Source organism: Alligator sinensis, unplaced genomic scaffold, assembly GCF_000455745.1.
Source record: "Alligator sinensis unplaced genomic scaffold, ASM45574v1 scaffold239_1, whole genome shotgun sequence".
NCBI lineage: Eukaryota > Metazoa > Chordata > Crocodylia > Alligatoridae > Alligator > Alligator sinensis.
This window is the reverse complement of record NW_005842788.1, coordinates 467869-488465: the sequence shown is the minus strand read 5'-3', so window position 1 is coordinate 488465 and position 20597 is coordinate 467869. Positions and strand designations below refer to the sequence as shown.

The 20597-nt window shown below is 44.1% G+C and overlaps 1 protein-coding gene across 6 annotated transcripts in view; it reads right to left on the bottom strand.

Moving 5' to 3' along the window:
* The window catches only part of SYNDIG1 (synapse differentiation inducing 1), a 173758-nt gene that overhangs the window by 152755 nt on the left and 406 nt on the right, over positions 1–20597 (bottom strand). The gene's annotated exons all lie outside the window — the stretch shown is intronic.

Below are 20597 nucleotides of genomic sequence, written 5' to 3'. Positions count from 1 at the left end.
GTTGGGGGGGGGGGGGGGGAACCAATAACTTCATGGAGCTGTGTAGTGTGTTGTCTGTTTAATAAACTTGTTATTTTGAAACTCCGAGTTAGGTTTTTGTCCATTTCCTGACTGTTTCCACCTTACCACCACTTATCAGTCCCAAACTCCCAGCTGTCTACCTCAGTTTCCAGCCCCAAGCTCCCAGGTTTCTGCCCCTCTCTCTTTCCTGGCTGTCTCCTCCTTGCCACCCGGCTTTTTCCCTTGCACCAGTGACCTTGAGTAACCACTTGATCTTAAGTAACCCCAAGCCTCAGCTCTTCAGCCCAGCTTCTCTCTAGTCTACTTGTTCTAATTCTGGTTCCAGCAACTTTCACTCCTTAAATTTTCTCTCTCACCTTAACCTTCCTCCAAGTACCCCAAACACACACATACATACCGTACCATCCAAGTTAGGAACTCAGCTGTGTGTATGTGTAGGTGGGTGGTATGTGTGTGAACTGGTGAATATACATATATGTCATCATGTGCGTGATATACTTATTAGTGATCTGTGTATGTGTATGGAGTGTGTGGATATTGACAACTGACTGTTGTCTAATTTTTGGTGTGTGTATGTGCTTGAATTGGTGAGAGGTATGCATGTGCCTATGCTGGTTTGGATGTGTATGTGCTTAAGTTGGTAGTGTATGTGTGTGTGTGTAAGCACTTAATTGACTTGTGTGTGTATATGTGCAATTGTGTCACACCCTCCTGTCTGTCAGAGCAATATTGAGATCCTAAGAGTTGGCCTGACCTCAGAAGGCAACACTATAGATACTGCGCAGTAGCGCCAGTGCAGTTTTTTAGTAATGCTTACTGTGCAGTAGCCTAATACTACTGTGCAGTAGCATATTAGCACAATTTTTGCCCAGCACGGTACTGCACAGTCTTATTAGGCTACTGCGCATTAAGCATCTCATGCAGAAGCACCCACTGAGAGCCTAATTTTGCTCTCATAGATTGATACCATTGATTTCAATAAGTCAGGACCACGCTGAGAAATCTGGAACAACCTGCTCTCAATAAATAACCTCGTACATGGATTTGGCTGTTGTTGGGCTCTAGTTCTCATTGGGGACAGTGGGCCCCTAAGGACAGGGTGTATCCCAGAAGAACCAAGCAGGAGGATGCAAACAGGCCTGTCAATGACCCAGAAACTTGGATGTCAGTCATCATCATGACAGTCACTACTAATGAGTCACAGCTCATTAGAGCACAAAGCCAGCTGCCTGTCTACAGGGGGACATTCAGGAAACAGTTGGCTTTATTTTCCTGAAGTGTGACACAGGTTTCAGAAGTTCAGGAGTTGCAGAGTTACAGGCAGCAACAATGTTCTTGATTGTTCACACATAGGTTTTGCCCCTTTATGGCTAAAGCCAAGTCTTGTTTTTAAAACCAGATTCCAAGCTCACTTTTGACAGGCACAGTGGTATCCCATTTTGGGATGGGAACTGGGCTCATCTTGGGATTGGAATGAGAAGAATCTAAGCTGTGCACCCACTTGGGGACAGATCCTCTTCTACCTGTTAGGTACCTAAGTGGCATGCTATTCCACCCAGCTGGGTGAAGCGGTTCATCAGTGAAGATTTAATGAACAAGAATTCCTCTCTGGAGGTCTTATCTTGGCAGGCACATTTGAACCTGTTTGAATGTCCATTTATGCATATGCCTGTAGGGATGCAGGGACACAGCCTCAACATGATGCTCCAGTTAGAGCCTTCCTGATGCTGAGGCTCCAGCCCCATTGACTTCCATGGAGTTACTCCAGTTTATACCAGCTAAGGATTTGGCCTAATTCATTTTAACACAGCTTCGTTCAATGACATAATCTGGGGACTGAGCCCACAGTGCATACATAACTTCATTCCCTTCTGAGCTAAAAGCAATACAGTAGCAATACTGCTGGTTTCTTGTTAGCATTGGCTGCTCTGATCAATATAGCTCAGCCTCCTGCTGTGGGAAGATTTTGCTGTTCTTGGTCCAGTGCTCATGTACAGCTCCTAAAATGAACCCTGCCCAAAATTCTCAGGCCAAACTCTAGCTCAAAGCACACTGGACAGTATCACAGCTGAAGAGCCAAGCCTCTCACAGTACAGACTATTCTCAGTATATACTGACAACAAACTGTTATAAAAGTAACAGCTATTGCCTAGAACCTCGGCAAAGCTTCAAAAGGAAACAGAGAAGAAATGTAAGCACATAATATGACTTGCCTTTTAGAGAGAGAGAATCTCAGTTTGACTCCTTGACAAGGAGTAAATTTAATTATCTTGGCCCTGTCTGAGTTCTGCACAAATTTCCCTGCACAAATCTTGCCTTGTTCCTTCATCCTAACCTGCAACACAGCTTGTTTTCTAGACCAAGTTCTGGCACTTTAAGAAAAGTCAGGCAACTGACTGGCACCTGGCATTGTCATTGCTTTGTCATACTGACAAATGAAGAGTATTAGCCTGAACCTATTTCTGCTAGTGAATAAAATGTCAGTGCTCTAACCCAGATCTCTGGAGGTGAAAGCAGTGCTACTCATGATTTTCACATTAAAATAAAACTAAAAAACTCCCAAAAAACAGCTTTCAGCTCAGAAATTTCAGGCTGAGTTGCAATGTTCTATTAAGCTATTATCAGTATTGTATTACAGTCATGCCTCAAGGCCCCAGCTGAGATCAGGGGCCTGCTGTTACAGGTACTGTACAGGCACCTGCTAAAAAAATAGCTTTTCAGGACAGAGACTGACAATCCAGCTGGACAAAGAACAAGGAAAAGGGCTACAAGCCAAAGACTTGAAAAACAAAGAAAAGGTGGCAGAGCCAGAAATGGAACACAGCTTTACGGAATCCCAGTCTCAGGTCTCCAACCCTCAGTCCCTCCTGTTCAGATATGGTAGCTGTTGTTGTCTATGATAAGCAGACTTGTTTTAACTGCCTGCATATGGTTCCTCCATCCCTGAGTCTGCAGCCCAAGTGCAAGGAGCATGAGTATTTCAGACAGGAGACTTCTTGAGCAGACAACCATGCTGAAAGGTGCTCTAAAAATACATGCAAGCCAAAAAGGAATTTAGGCAATAGGGGTGCAGAGGAGAATGGAGCATTTGTCAAAGGGAGAGCACTTCAGAGATGAGGTGCCCAGAGAAGGGACTGCTTTCCCTAGCCTGTCAGTTTACAATCTGTATTCTCTCTCAGTCAAGAATACTGTAACAGCAGCAGCTGCTACTAAGTTTGAAGGCTCTTACAGTTTGAAGGCTCTTAGAAGGCTCTACACTATTATCAAGTCTGCCAGCTACCCACATGATAAGTCCCTTAACTCATTCCCCATAAGCAGATTCTGGAAACTTTCCTGAACATCAGCACTCAAAGTTGATTTCCTCTGAGTCCAGCCTTAGCTGAATATACCTATTCTGCTGAATAGCCATCTATACCTAACATCTTGCTCTTTTGCACCCACTTCCTGTCTCTACTGCCCATCATTAGAGCCAAACACTGGAGAGACAAGTCATGGGCTGCCCTATTCCTAGATGGGCTTCACTTTAGGAGTAGAAACCTGAAATTTCTTCAGGCAGAGCTCTTCCAGAAATCAGTCTACCCGATACTTGTTTTTCCTTCTGTGCTTCACGCACAGGGTTGCATCAGTGTAACGTTGATGGAGGGCAGCTCGCCTGGCTTGGGATGGCTGTGTGCAACCTTTGAGATCAAGCCCTGATATAGTAATGGCGATAGCCTGGAACTGCTACATGGCCTATTTTGGTTTGGTTAGAAAATTCAATTGATGTCTTATCTTTACAGCAGAGGTAACTTGTCTTTGAGCTACCTGACTACAGCTGAGAAGCCTAGATCAATTCACCCCAGACTTTTGATTGCAGTACAGAGAGAGCTACATTGAGGGTACAGATAGAAGTGTCAGTTTTGGTATTATCTGGCTGCAGAAAGCAATCTATAGCCATGACCAAATGTAAGTGCATGGCTGCAGACTGCTTCAAAAAGGGCCAGTTGGGCTTAAATCTGAACCCTCACTGCATAAGTGTTCAGATAAATATGTTTCAAAATATAGTGTCTTCTGTAACTTCTGTCTGTGCTGTCAAACAGAAGCTCTGCCTCCTGTACAGCCAGCATGGCACCTCCTAGTCTTACCCCTTCTCCAAAGGCATTTTGGACATTGGCTGTACCCACCCCTCTCCCTGTGACTGACAGCTTGTTTCGACTACCCTGTTCAGCCCTTCTTCCTCCTCCTATCCTTAGCCCACAGACAGTATGGATCCTTTCACTCCATTACAGTTCTACCTATCACAACCTTCACCTCCCCTCTCCTCCCACCTGCAACAGTACATGCACTGCTCCAGTTTCCCACCCCCCCATGTCCCTTTTATGAGAACAGCCTTCCTTACGCTGTAATCTAGGCTAGAAATAGATGTTGCCAAGTGAAGCAGATCATCTGAGCCAGGACTGTGCCACTTCACTGTGCAAAACACATGTCACTCATTGTTCTGCTCATTGATGCTGCAGGACAACATGCAACATGTTCTCCTGGGGGGCCTGGGCCTGTGCACCCTGGGAATTCCTATACACGATTGGGCCCCTCAAGCTGTGACAGGGCCTGCCCAGCTTTCCCCGCTTACCAAGATGTGCCCCAGGATATCCAGGGTGCATCTCGATAAGTAAAGAAACCCTAACTTTTCCAGATTACCAAGGTATGCCCCAGAGATCCTGGGGGCATGTCTCTGTAAGTGGGAAAAGACAGGCAGGCACTCCCAAGGCTTGAGGGACCCAAACCTGTGTCAGAATTCCCAGGGCATGCAGGATCAGGCCCCTCAAATCCCTGGAGCACCTGCCAGGGGTGACTGAAGAGTGTGGACAGCTCTGGGCCATAAAGTAAATAGACTTCCACTGTTAAATAGTAGCACAAATTGATATCATCTTTGTTGTGGACACATTTATGGTGTGAGAAGGGATATGGATGTCGGTTTGCTTAGCCTTTGTGTTGCCATAAACATTTTTATGGAGGCACAAAGGTGACAAACGGTGATGTTTATTTCCACCCTGGCAGAGACATAGTGATACTGGAAGGCTGTTCTTTAGTAGCTCATTTGCATCTATAAATTCCAGGCATCCAGAATTAAGGTTTCTCACAGGTGAGAATCATAGAAAATTAGGGCTGGCTGGAAGGACCTTCAAGAAGTCTCCTAATCCATCCCCCTGCTCAAGCCAGGATCAGGACCCAAAGGCAACACTCACAGAGCTGTGTTCTGGCAACATATCTGACAAGGAGCAACACTGACCCTTCTTCGGGATACATCATAAGGGAGGCTCATGGAAACTGAAGCCTTACTGCAAAACTCTGGGCTCAACAATGCTCTGCAATTTTTCTCATCAACTGTGTCCACAGGCATATCCTGTCTCCTTCTGAATCACAGGAAAAATGGAGGTGGAAGCTTCCAAGTCAGAAAGATGATCTGACCAGATAAAAAACAGGGTCTGAAGAGCTGCAGACAAAACTATAGGAGTTAAATGTCTGCTTGCAATCTTACAAGTCTGTGATGGCTCCCTTGCCTCCATGAATTGCAAAAAATCTTAAAATATTAATTTAGTTATTTCCCCATCTATAACCAACAAAATAATAATGTATGCAGGGAATGTTATGCAAGAAAAATTACCATCAGGATGTGAATCCACAGGTCTTTCATTATAAAGTAAAATATTTAAGAAAACATAGGGGGAAAAAACCCTCTCCTGCTTGCATTTCATTCTTTTTAATTAACTGACTTGATTAAACTAGGCTTTGTTTAAAAAGAACATTGCTATTACATCTATTGAAATTCCATCTGACCTGTTAAGTGAAGTACTGGGAGTTTTATAAGGCAAGGCAACTAATTCAAACAGGAGTGATTTAAGAACACATGTATTAGGAACAGCTAAATGTTTAATTGTCAGCACTGAAAGTAAAAGGATCTATGTACAAATTGTATTATTATTGATTTGCATTATAGTAGTGCTTACAGGCCCCAAGAAAAGCAGGGCCATAGAGCTAGACAAAGCTGGGAATAAAAATCAGGTATCATGATTACCCAGCCAGTACCTGAAACACTAGATCACATATTTAGCAGAATCAAACAGAGAAACAAAATTATTCTATGCAAATTAGACCAATGTAAATAACTGATTTTTCAGTTCAGTGGAGGACAGAAAAATCATTTGGGGATAAGTTTTGGTTGTCCTGTTAAATCAATAAAAGAAAAGAAAACAAAACACAACTTTGGGTTAAAAGGAAACACTTTGCTCTATGTAAAATAAAATGTCTTTTTTTCCCCATTTCCATTTTTAAACTTTTTGGGTGGGTAGGGCTTAATTACATTTAGATTGTTTAGTCTCCAAAGTTTCAAAATGGAAAAAAATCAAAAAAGTTTCATTATGTAAAACTTGAAATGTTGAGACTTTTCTGAAATGATTCCCATGTTTTTCAGCCAAAACTCTTCAGTGAACTTGACTCAAGTTTTCAAATTATTTAATCACTCCAAAAGCTTTGTCTTCAGGTAACAAACTAATCATCTGAAAGAGTCACCCAGCTTGAAAGTAAATACACCTACCTATTCTGAAAGGCAACACTATAAAAATACTTTGCCACCTGGACATCTTTTGGCAATTACTGCATAAAATTAAAGCATTAAAACCAGGAACCATGTCTCTTTCAGGGTGAAATACCTTTCACCAGCATACTCAGAAAAAACACCCAGTTCAAATAGCTATGGAAAACAAATGCCCAAGTATGTCTCTGCCCATGTTTGCTGTACACTGGCTTTGAAAGGTTTGATACAGCGCCCAACAAATTCAAGGAGAATCTTTTCCTGGTAATTGGATGGGGCTTTGGGACTGTACCTGACCACAAACAATGCATCTTCTTGACATGCTCAACACAGATCTCTCCTGTTATTCTTTCCAACACACACCTACCTCCACAGCTACATGTAATGGCAGGTGGACAACCCAAGCTTTTAGCCCATCCACCAACCTATAGGCATCACTGGGCTAAATTGGAGTCCAGCTGATTTATGCAGCTGAGAGACTGGCCCATTATCTATCCAAGGCACTTACATGGCCCCCATTACTACAGCAGCTGAGCCTCTAAGCCAGCAGTTCTGAACCTTTTTCAGTCGATGTACCCCTTGGTCTCAGAGTGAGACTTCACATACCTCCTTTCAATGGGAAATCAATTTTTTAGGCCCTTCAACCTGTCTTAGACAATGTATGAAATATATCTAACGTACCCCCTGATGAGGCTTCACGTACCCCCTGGGGGTACATGTACTCCCAGTTCAGAATGGCTGCTCTAAGTCTTTAATGTATTCAACCTCACAACATGGTTAGGAGGCAGGACAAGGACGCTATCCCCATCTCTATGATGGGTATGTGATGCATAGAGAAGTTATGGGTTCTTATCCTTAAAGTATGTTTCTCTATCATAAGTATATATATGTTCCTACTCCCACAGCCTATGAGTACCCAATAAACCACAGCACTTCTATTTACTGCTATTTTCCAACTTCCTGCACTCACACTGCCACTAAAACAAGGAATATCTGCAGAATGATAACATTATTTGCGTGAGATCATAAGCCCCTACCTTCACAATGATCAGTCAGAGTTCTAGGTGCTCTGCCAAGGATGGTGATAGAGATACCAGTGTTGTAAGCAGAAGCTGGATAGTGGTGAGTGTGATAAAGTGGAAAGATGGTCATTTTGGAGTGGGAGCTACATGCTTAGTCCTGGGTTCTTGGTGGTGAGGCAGGGGGAGGAGGAGATGAACGGTGAGATCCTGGCTCCTTAGAAGTCAATGGGAGTTTTGTCATTTCTTTTCAATGATTTTACCCTATGTGCTGAGGTCACTGCAGTGACACAACTCAGCATCAGGAAACATGACCACATGCATTCCTTCTCTGTATACAACCTGTGCTCAGGGCAGCCAGAGAGGACAGAGGCCTTCCAAAACCAGGAACCAAAAGTCAGCAATTTAGTTTGTCCAGCAAGCCAAAGGACAGAAAACTGCACTGTAAATATACCTGTTCTTTGGGCTGTATAATTGCATTCTTAATTGTAAATGAAGTACTTTCATTTGAAGTGATATAAATGCAATGTGACTCCTTTGACTCCTCTATGTACAATTAAGAATTCATTACAGACACCAGAGAATCACTCAAACGTGGTAAAAAAAAAATCTACTTCAGTCCCAAACTTAACCTCTAAATTCAAAGCTCAGATAATTATTTCTTCTGGTCCTTACCAAGGGGCAAAACTGGGCGTACAGCAGAAACACAGCCACAACCTTAACTACAAAAGAATCACCCATTGCTACAGAAAATGGAATAATGCACCAAAGGCCAAAATTTATTCTCATTGAAACTTGGAGGATACAAGTAACTCCCCTGAGTTAATGAAGTTCTTACTGGGATCTTACACTGCACCCATCACTGCAGGAGCTGAATGTCTCCATGCAGCCAGCCTGGCTTCACTAATCTGGGGAGGTGTCAGATATTGGGGGCTTCCTCCTGCCTGGTGAATATGATGATTAGTGCTACAACAGCTTCATCCAAAATTGCTTCTCGTTAGTGCTTGGCTTTTTACAGACCCACAGGAAGGCTGAGTCCTTTAGGAAAAAACTTACTATCTACCATATTTACTCAAATACAAGACAAGGTCTTTTACCCCAAACAGCATGGGGAAAGAAGTCCCTTGTCTTATGTCCCCATGCAAGGAAACTGCATAAAATACATTGTCTATCTTTGAACTGCTGCTAAAAAGCAATATGTTCCCAGTACTGGAAGCCAATCATGAAATAAATTAAATGCAGCCAACACCGAGCATGACAATAAAATACATGGTCTATCTGGGGCAAACATGCTGATGGGAACCTTTTAAAAAAAAATGTATTAAAACCACACTTATCACCCTACACTTACAAAGCTTCACATATTAAGCACCCTTGTTTTACCAAGACTTCATATCACAAAAATAACTACATATCAAAACATACAACTACATATATTAAAATCCTTAAATAACATACATCTTCTCACAAAATAAACACTAACAGAACTCTTTTCCTTCATACAGAAACCCATGACAAATGATTACCTCAGTAACCACTTGAAACTCTCCACCCCCTCCATCAGTCCTCTCTGTTGATTTAGTGAAACAAGTGTATCCAGTCTGTTTTCCTTCACTTCTCTACCTTTTTTTTGCTGATCTCTTCCTTGTCCCAATAGATGTAGTATTTCAATTCATGCAGCTTCAGGCATTATCGTTCAGTGAAAAGCCAACCCCTTAAAAAACTGGAGGTTTCTTACTTTCAATAAGCTAGTTATAAAACATGCTAATAAGGACCTTAAGAACATTTTATCCGATCCCTTTGGTATGAGTCCATACAGTACCATCTCCTGCATTAATAACAGGTTTATTTTGGTGCTTTACGAGCACTCATGGTGCTCTGGTGAGGTTCCTGACAACTGGAAAAGGGCCAATGTGGTTCCCATTTTCAAAAAAGGGAGGAAGGAGGACCCAGGAAACTATAGGCCCGTTAGTCTTACCTCAGTCCTGGGGAAGCTCTTCGAGAAAATTAACCAGGAGCACATCTGTGAGGGGCCAGCAAGGGAGTTTATGCTTAGGGGCAATCAGCATGGGTTCATTAGAGGCAGGTCCTGTCAGACCAACCTGATTGCCTTCTACGACCAGGTCACAATAGCCTTGGACACAGGTGTTGTGGTGGACGTAGTCTTCCTGGACTTTAGGAAGGCCTTCGACACTGTCTCTCACCCCATCCTCATTAAAAAATGAGGTGACTGTGGTGTCGATGCCTACACAGTCAGATGGGTCACAAATTGGCTGGAGGGCTGCATCCAGAGAGTGGTGGTGGACGGGTCATTTTTGACCTGGAGGGACGTGGGCAGCGGGGTTCCCCAGGGCTCAGTCCTCGGGCCTGCATTGTTCAATATCTTCATCGGCGATTTGGACAAGGGGGTGAAAAGCACCTTGTTCAAGTTTGCAAATGACACTAAGATGTAGGGAGAAGTGAGAACGCTAGAAGAGAGGGACAGGCTACAACTGGATCTCGACAGGTTACAGAGGTGGGTGGATGAGAATAGGATGGGTTTCAATACGGACAAGTGCAAGGTACTGCCTAGGGAGGAAGAACCAGCAACAGACCTATAGGCCAAGGAACTCCCTTCTTGTCAGTGCAGAGGCAGAAAAGGATCTTGGAGTCACTATTGATTCCAAGATGAACAAAGTGGGCCGCCAATGTGAGGACGCAGTCAGGAAGGCTAACCGCACCTTGTCATGAATCCACAGATGCATCACAAGCAGGGCCAAGGAGGTGATCCTCCCCCTCTATGCAACATTGGTCAGGCCGCAGTTGGAATACTGCATCCAGTTCTGGACGCCACACTTCAGGAGGGATGTGGACAGCATCGAGAGGGTCCAGAGGAGGGCCACTCGCATGATCAGGGGGCAGCAGGGCAGACCCTACAAGGAGAGGCTACGGGACCTGAACCTGTTCAGCCTTCACAAGAGAAGGCTGAGAGGGGATCTGGTGGCCACCTATAAACTTGCCAAGGGGGACCAGCAGGCAATGGGACAGTCCCTGTTCCCCCGAGCACTACCGGGGGTAACAAGGAACAACGGCCATAAGCTGACTGACAGTAGATTCAGGCTAGACATCAGGAGTCACTACTTCACAGTCAGGGCGGCTAGGATCTGGAACCAACTTCCAAGGGAAGTGGTGCTTGCCCCTACCCTGGGGGTCTTCAAAAGGAGAATGGACAGCCACCTAGCTGGGGTCATTTGTCCCCAGCATCCTTTCCTGCCCATGGCAGGGGGTCAGACTAGATGATCTGCTTAGGTCCCTTCCAACCCTATCAACTATGAAACTGAAACTATGTGACACTCAGAAAGTGGTGGACCCACACCTTCCCCTTGGACACCCTAATGAGCCCATCTGTGCACCTCTCTCAGGAGCAAGATATTTCTTACAAACATCCATGCTAGGTCAGCATCTTCCCCTTTTAGTTGTTTACCTGCCACTGTTCCTCACACCTTCTTCACTTGCCCTTCTGTGAAGTTTCCTGCCGGTGCCATCCTGTCTCTCTCCCTTACTGTTTTCATCAATTCCTTATGATCCTTCAGGACCTCCAGACCTACCTTCCCTATTTTATACCTCTACATAAAACATTCCACCCTGATGTAATGAATTGGCAGTTATCACACCCACGGACTCTTCAAAGAGATCTGATATACTCCCTGTTTCCTCAAAATTGCAGGTGTGTGAAATCGGATGATATGCGCTGCTTTCACCTCTCCCTCTGTTACTGCCCTGCATGCCACACTTATGTAATTCATATAGATGAACAATCCCAAATCTGGCAGCCCCTGTTCCCCATCTCTCTTGTGTTGCACAGTTCAGATCTAGCCAAACTTTCTCTTTTGGCACACCAGAAGAACACACATGTTTCCCTCTGTACTTTTGCTATCTGCGACCACATCAGTGGGAATACAATTCCTGTATATAGAAAAATCATCAGTAGCTTAGCCTTAACCACCACCAATTTTCCAGCAAAGGACAGTGTCCTTCCGTACCATAACCAAAGCATTTACTGTAGCCTTACCATCACCTTTTCCCATGCTGTATTACCTTTCTCCTTAGTGTCTATCAGGATCCCAGACAAGGTTCTTTGCGTGAATCTGATATCTTTTATGAGACCAACTTAAAGAGTTGGAAAACAATTATTAAGCAAGTTTTCAGGTTCAAAAACCCTTCGTCAGGCTAAGGAAGTTTCAGCAGTTGATGTGTGCTCTTCCTGGATGGAATGAAAAGTAAAGAAGCCAGCAGCTGGGCTGGTATGTATACAAGACAGGCAGTCAGTGAAAATGTAGACTGAGGAGTCAATGGGTGAGAGACAGGCTGGGGGCAGGGGGCGGGCGGGGAATAGTGGAGAGATACCTGGGGAGTCAGCTGTCAGGCAGGTTATAATGTGTCATAAATACAATGTCTATATTTAGTCCATGATTTTTAGTATCCAGGAGGTTGATTAAGTGGATTTCATAGGCTCGTCTCTGGGAAGTGTTGTGTAAGTTTCCTTTGAGGATCTGGAAAGAGAGACTGAAGAGAGAGTGGTTTTCTTGTGAGAAATGTGCCCCCACGGGTAACTGGGTATTCCTGCCTTTGATAGATTTCTGGTGTGCATTTGTTCTGGTGCGCAGTTGTTGTTTGGTCTCTCCTACGTATCTTCCATCAGGAACCCTAGCATTCAGATTTTTCTCTCTCTCATTTGAAGGCCCAACTTCAAAGTCCTTCCAGTTCCCCTCCCATTATGGTGCTTTTCGGGATCCCTGGCAGACAAGGTTCCTTGGGTGAATCTGATATCTTTTATTAGACCAACCCAAATAGTTGGAAAATAATTATTAAGCAAACTTTCGGGTTCAAAAACCCTTCGTCAGGCTAAGGAAGCTTCAGCAGTTGGTGTGTGCTCTTCCTGGATGGAATGAAAAGTAAAGAAGCCAGGGGCTGGGCTGGTATGCATACAAGACAGGTAGTCTTTCGGAATCCCTAGCACTCAGATTTTTCTCTCTATTTGAAGGCCCATCTTCTCCAAGTCCTTCCAGTTCCCCTCCCATTATGGTGCTTTTCTATCTATTTAGTTTAGCCCCCATCGCTTCTCCATATTCTGATGTATGCTTTAGCGCCCTTTCTATCAAAACCTATCTCTAACTACTATATTTATATCATCCATGTGCAAGATAGATTTTACCTCTCTCCCTCCCAGTATCTTCACCCTGCTTATGACCTTGTGTTTTCTTATTCTTTGTGTCTTTCTCTGGTTCTCTATACAATAACCTTATCTAACATAAAAATTTCTCTCAGAATCCCATTTTCCTAGCACTCTGAATATATCATCGTGATCCACTTTGTCATATGCTTTTTCTAAATCTAGGTTTGCTATAACTGTGTCAGTTTTCCTCTCTTGGATGTGGGACAGTGTATCTCTGATCACTCTGATTGTTTTGGAGATCCTTCCACCTGCTCCTGAGCATACTTAGACTTCGTGTATTACCTTCTGGAGGTTTTTCTTCATCCTTGAAGCCAGCATCTTGGCCATTAACTTATAGTCCATATTAAGGAGCGTAATCAATATCCAGTTTTTCAGGAATCCCTTCTCCCCTTTCTTAAAGAGTAAAATCACAGCATCTCTTGTAAAATCTTTCCTTGTCTCTCCTGTTTCCACTATTTCCTCAAAAACTTCCATTACATCCCTCCCTACCCATGTCCAAAACATCTCATAAAATTCCACAGGTAGTCCATCTGCTACTGGTGATTTCCCTCTTTTAAAGGTTTCTAAGCACTCTTCCACTTCCTTTAAGCTTATCTCGTCTTCCATCTTCTTTGCTTCCTCCTCCTCTACTTTCTCTTTAATCTCTTCCAGCAAACCCTTCATCTTCTTCCTATCTATTTCCTTCTTCTGATGTAGCTCTTCATAAAATCTTCTTGTTGCCTCCAACACCCACTATATGGTAGTGTCCATTAAATGCAGTTCCCTTCAGCACTGACTCTTTTTAAAGTCATGATGAGCCATTACACTGCATACATTTCACCTTCCTTTTCACTCCCACAGCTGAACTGTGCCCTTCTTTCCCATTATCAATTATTCCTGTTTCTTTACCAGCCTTAAATGCCTGGCAAACATCACAAAACAGGGCCCCAAACAATTCATCCAGAATTCCTCTGCTGCCTCCTCTCTCGGCCTGTTGCATATGATTAGTGTGGCCCTGTACTTTAGGAGGTGAAGCTGGACCAGACTGTCCTCTGCCTAGGGTAACCACACATCCTGGGCAAACCAGGACAGTCTTGGCTTCTGTAGTCCACTTCCAATCAGCTGGTCAAAAGTCCCAGAGCAGAGTCTGGTGGGGATGCAGAGTGGCATGGTACACTAGGCAGGTGGCCAGACAGGCACCACTGCTGCTGGGTAGTCACAAGGTGGGAGGACTGGAGTAGGGTGGTGCCTGCTTCAGCCTGCCTGCCTTGAAACTGCCCAGCAGCAGCACTGCCTTCCCACCCACCTGCCTGGTGCACCATGCTGTTCCACATTCTTGCTGGACTCCGCTCTGGGACTTCTGACCAACCAGCTGAGACTAAACTACAGAAGTGAGGACTGCCCTGGTTTGCCCAGAATGTATGGTCACCCTACCCATGCCTCATCTACATATCTATTTTTGGAGGATACCAGGAGTCATGACAAGAACACCCAGTTCCAGTCATGAGCTGGGGGCTAATTGTGGGAGGTATCTGGAGTACACACACATAATGAGCTGTGCTGAGCTGTGAGGTCACCATGGCTTGAAACACTGTTGACTCTGCTGTGGCTCAGCCCAATGACCTATATGGCAAATCATGAGCCTTTGGGCTTTGAACTAATATCATGCATAGTTTGTACTATATATAAGTAGGTGCCAAAGTGTTATTTAAAATGTGTTTATGAAGTATCTGTGCTAAGACTTGCAGCTGTTTAAAATACGGTAAAATGCATAAATTCTGGATGAACTAGGTCTATGTGGTACAACATACAAATTACTATAGGTATGTTTATTTCAAGATCGGTGTTTTTAAAGTTGCTCCCCATTTCCATGTGCTCATAGAGTGCTAGGTCTGCCAGTAAGAAAAGGGGGAAGGGGCTGCAGGGTGAGGGAGTTGTGAGAGGCAAAGGAAAAGGCAGCTACATAGTCCCCAGATTTAATTTTCATTTCTGTAGCAGTGGGAGAAGAACAAATTAAAGGCAAACCTCCAATAATTAGATTCTACGCCTAGAAAATTATAACAAATCTATAAATTTTCCCTATATCAAAACTAATTATTGGGGATTCATCTTATATTCAAGTAATTGAAGGAAATAAACCAAGCAGAAAGACTGGGATGTTGATGGTGGCAATAGGTGTTCTCCTGGGTAATGACATTTACTTTCCTAAAAGGTTTATGTTTGCTGATCAAGCATGGTCTAATATTGCAGTTAATGCTGCAATATTAGACCATGGCCTAAGAAAAATCTGTGATTGCTTCAGAGCTTATGTGTACAGCAGGCCAACACCAAGACACACAGACAGCACACAATTAACCTTTGGTGACTTTCTACCACTTGACTAGTGACTGAGGTATGCCTATGAAAGTATTGTTGAAACTACTTCGATAATGGGCCTCACTCCTTCAGCATGACTTTTGGGTCTTAGCTTGGTTACCTCATCCTTCCAAGAGGCTTCAAATTGACATTACTTTTGTAATTTCATTTTTTAGAAGGAGCCTTCAGAGACCAATGTGCTGTCATGTGTTAACAGCACAGGGCTGCATGGTGCTGTAAGAAGCTTAATAGAAACTGGATCAGATCAGGAGACCTGGGTTCTAATCATGCCTCAGCTACTGACTTTCCTGTGGAACAGCCATGTGTGTTCCCTTTGCCTCCCTTCCCCTCCTAAGCTGTGTCTACTCAGTGCAAGGACTCTCACTACCTATCTGTATGGCATTCAGCATAATGAGGCTCTGATCTCAGCTGGGATCTCTGGGAGCTGTCTTAATACAAATACAATAACAGCACCTGAGAACAGAAAATGCAAAGATGGACCAAGCTTTGGAGATGCATTTCTTAAGCAATGCTCCACTATGGACAAAATATAAGTACATGAACTGGGCTTGCTAGTGAAATTATTCACTGACCCTGTAAAACAGTTAGTATAGGTCTATCAGGGGTAGGATTATCAGGTTAAACAAATTCCATCAGGGCAATAAAATAGGGTTTGCTTCAGTAGGTTATAATGCAGTCACAGAGCCAGAGAAAGACAGAAGGACTAAGACACAGAAGGGGCTTAACCAGGCCTGGTCTATATACCTGGAGTGTCCCTGGAGTGGGACAGGATAGAAGGAATAACTCAAAGTCAGGATGAGTGGAGATGGGGCATGATGTATATGGGGGAACTGGATGCAGCTGCACCAATTAAAACTGAATCTAGATGAGGCAGAGGTGATGGTGGTAGGCAGATCATATGACCTGGCAGGGAGTGGAACACCCATCATTGATGGGCTTCAGTCTCCCCTTGTCACTAAGATTCACAGCTTTGGGGTTCTCCTGGATCCTCTGCTGCGCCTGGATCTTCAGGTGGCAGCTGTAGCTAGGAGCACCTTTCACTAACTCCATCCAGTGAGAAGGATGCAATCATTTTTTTTAGATTGATCTGGCCACCATCATCCATGCCTTGGTAACTTCACACTAGAATACTGCAACATATTCTACGTGGGGCTGCCCTTGAAAATGGTCCAGTGGCTGTAGCTGGTGCAAAGCATGGTGGCCTGCTTTCTGATGGGGGTGAGTTACCAGAAGCATGTAACTTTGGTTCTCCAGTGTCTGCACAGGCTCCCAGCAGCTTTCTAGGCACAATTTAAGGTGTTAGTTTTGACCTAGGAAGCCGTAAACAGCCTGGGCCCTACATACCCAAGGGACTACCTTCCCTCTAAGCCCCACTGTGATCCCTAAGGTCAGTGGAGAGCCTGGCAAAAATATACAGGAGGTCATTCTTGGCAGTTGCAACTCAGATCTAGAGCTGCCTGCCTCTTGAGCCCTGCCAGAGTCCAAACCTTGGCATCTTTTGGAGGTGCTGCAAGACTTTTCTGTTTGGGCAGGCATTTAGCAACCCAAACCAGGCTGAAATGTTGCTTAGTGAGTCTCTGCTTTATTTTGTTTTATTTTGCTAGTTTTTTTTATTCTAGTTGTCCATTTAAGTTGTTCTGTTTCTCTTGCTGTAAGCCACCCTGAGCTTTTGTTGTGAAGGGTGGCATATAAATCACACAAATAAATAAAAATAAGTCAATATGGCCCAGATCCTTGCATGAAGGCTGTGATCCAAAATTCACTGAAAGCCTAAGACACTTTACCGAACAGCAGACTAATTTTGGTGTGCAGTAAAGTGTTACCATTTACGTGTGGGCAGCAATTAGGGCACAGTAGACTAATTTACTGCACTGCCAGATAGTCCCGTCAGATACAGGAGGTATCCGGCAGTGCAGTTAATTACAGTGCTTAAGTGCACATGTAGATGGTGATGTCAGGATTAGGTTACTCTGGCTCAAACTGAGCCAGAGTATATTCAGTTGCATAAATTGTATGTGGAGACGTGCCTAGTGATGCTAAGCCATACTTAATGCCACTGCAAAAAGAGCCCAAAGAGCCAGAGAACCGTAGAGTTGAAAACAGGAGCGATTTGTTTTCTCTGGCCTTTGTAGGTGAACATGATGAAAACCCGTTGGATTCTTTGAGAGGGGCATGGAAGTGGGAGGGCAGAAGCCCCTATGGAATCATACCCATCTGGCCAGACCCCTGTGGAAGCTTTGCATGAGAATGGATATAGCCATGGCCCCTGATCCAGCCAGGCATTAAAACAGTGGGTAGCTTCAACAATACGAGTACCTTTTCAGGTTTAGGAGGAAGAAGGAGATTCCAACAGGGAATGACAGGTCTCCCACACAGTGGGCAGTTCACTGAGAAGGGACAGTGCTCAGGGGCCATACCAGCTTTGGAATTCAGTGTGCAACCTGCCTTTGGAGAGGTCTTGGGCAGGTTGCATGCTGTGAGCAGGGCTGACCTGAGAGCTATGGCTTCGTGCAGTATCCCTAGAATACCTGTTTCAGGGAGTTGAACTCATGGCTTCACCCATGGCTGAGGCAAACTGTGGCCTCCAACCAAACAATCTGCAAAAAAATAAAAAGAAAAGAAAAGGAAAAAACAACCCTTGCAGAGTTTCTATCCAGCATGCAGGTTTTTCTGGGAAGGCAGGGAACGAAATGGAGCTGTACTCCAAATCAGCACAACACACCAGCATAGGCTACAGTATTGCAGACATGCACTAACACCTCCTCTGTACTGCACCACTCTTCCAGAAAGCAGCCCTTGCAGGTGAAATGAAAATAAATGCTTCCTAGACAGTGTCCATCACATGTATGAAGCAACGACACTGAACACATTTGGGCCAGATCCTTAGCTGTGTAAAATGCCATAATCCCATCTAAATCAATAGAACAAGGCTGATTTACACCTTCTGAGGAGTAGGCCTTATGTTTCATTATTACCTAACAGAATAATGCCTCGAAAGTTTGATTGTGTAAATCATGGCTTGAATCTGTGGCCAAAAGATATTTATGTTGTGTATCAGGACAAACATAATTAAACACAGACACACACGTATGCATCCTATTACACTTAGGTTGAAGCAAAGCTGTTGCCCATGCGGAGTACCAGTATTTTTTCTAACACTACAACTTTTGTAATGTTTTAATTTCTTTTCCGAGTGGCACTGTACTAATAATGCCCTGGAAGAGTGCAGTCTCAGAAACAAAGCACCAAAAAAAGCACCAAAAATTTTGAAGTGACAAAACTGTGACACACAGCACCAGAAAAGAAACAAAAATTCGGAAGGCACAAAACTGAATGTGCAGCCTTAATGTAATAACCAATGAACCAAGGTCTTAAACCTCTCCAGGACTGAGACATTTATGGCGGACTTCTAAGTGTTCGTAGACAGGAATTTATAATGGCAAAGACAACAGGCAGATGGAGATAACTACTGGGTATTGCTGTAATATGTTGCACCTTCTAGTCTAATACCATCCTTACAAGTCAAAACATTTTGAATACTGAATGCAGTGTTAATCAAGTAGAATGTAACATGCTGCATTAGAGCTGCATTTGTATAGCTAAGGAAGGGTCTCAGCTATGTATGCAATTTGTTGGTAAGTTTGTGGTGTTAGTAGACCTGCAGTGTTCTTTTGTTTGCTTATTTAACAAGCACAAATTTGATTTAATTTATTACAAATGCTTTCATCTAACATAAATGCTTCTATGAACTGTAGTTAAAAAACTGTCACTAAAATGTCACCTTCACTAGTAAACTGAGAATTAACTTATCCTTTGGAGCAACATAATTTGAAGCTAACATGAAGAGCATCCAAATGCTGCTCCTTTGAAGAAGAAAGCTCATTAACTATAATTAATAAGAAGCAATTTAAACATCTATGGATGCATAAAAGCCTGTTCTCAAGTCTGTATCTTACAATACACAGTAATCCCCTTGAAAGGGGCAGTTAACTTATCCTCCTAGTTTTAAGAATATCAAAGCATGCTATAACTGTTGTTAATGCTTAGTTTCCAAGGGATTACTGTCTAATTATTATTTTTTTTTAATGGAATATTGAATCCCCCCCTCCAGAAAGTTTAGGCGCCTTTCATTTCCTTACTTAGTATTAGAGAAGTGTTGCAGCCATCAGTGTTCCTCTCCCCTTTCATCATTTTTATGAGTCACAGCACTCAGGATTGCTTTCTAATGTCCCATTTCATCAGATCATTCCACATTTCTACTTCAGGGAAACGCAAGCTGATGTACCTTTGGTGCTCGCCCTGCTACCCGGTTTCTCGCCGCATCTCTGATACAAACGAGGCGGAAGATAACAGCACAGAGCCCGTTCTGTCCCCAGCTCCCCTGTCAGCAGTACGTCGGCCCGCTGTTAACACGGCTGCGGCGCCTTTCTGCCAAAGATCTCCAGGCGGGTTTGCAAAGTTGCAGGAACCAAGCATCTCCTCAGCCATGCCACAGCATGGTCCCTCCAGCTCACCCCTGGCAGAGGCAGGGGCACAAGCCTCCTTCCAGGGCACACAGTGGGGTGCAAGCAGAGGCACCCGACCCCAGACCCCCATGGACCGCCCCATCTGACCTGCTACAAGGCACCCTGCTGTGGGCAGCACTGCAGGTGCGGGCACCCGTCTGCCCACCACAGGGTGGGGGATCTGCTTTTCATTTGTCTGTGTATATGTATGTGTATGTATATGTTTGTATGTGTGTACACATATATAGGTGCGTATGTATGTGTGTATGTATATAAATGTGTGTACATTCATATGCATATATATACGTGTATGTGTACATGTGTGTACATGTGTATGTGTGTACATGTATATGTGTATATGCATGCACATGCGTACATGTATATGTGTGTATGTATAGATGTGTGTACAGACGTATATGTGCATATGTGTGTTTATATACATGCATGAGTGTGTGTACACAGACGTGTACACACATATACATGTACATGCACATGCATATACACATATACGCATGTGTACACATGTACGTGTGACTACATGTATGTTTGTGTACATCTACTTGTGTGTATTTCTATACATGTATATGTATGTAGGTGCATATATGTGTATGTATATACAGGTATGTGTGTTTCCATGTGTGCGCACATATATACACGTGCATGTGTGTACATGCATATGTGTATATATACAGAGGTGTGTGCACAGGCACGTGTGTGTATGTCTGTAGCGTGTGTGCCCTGCTCCCCAGGCCGTGGCCCAGCCGGGGAGGGGGACAGCCCGCGGCCCGGGAAGCGGACCCACCGCCCCGACGCGGGGGGGGGCGGGGAGGTCCCCCTGACACCTCTCCATGCCGGGGAGCGGAGCGGGGGCAGCCGCAGCGGCTCCGAGTCCCGGCCACACCACACCACAC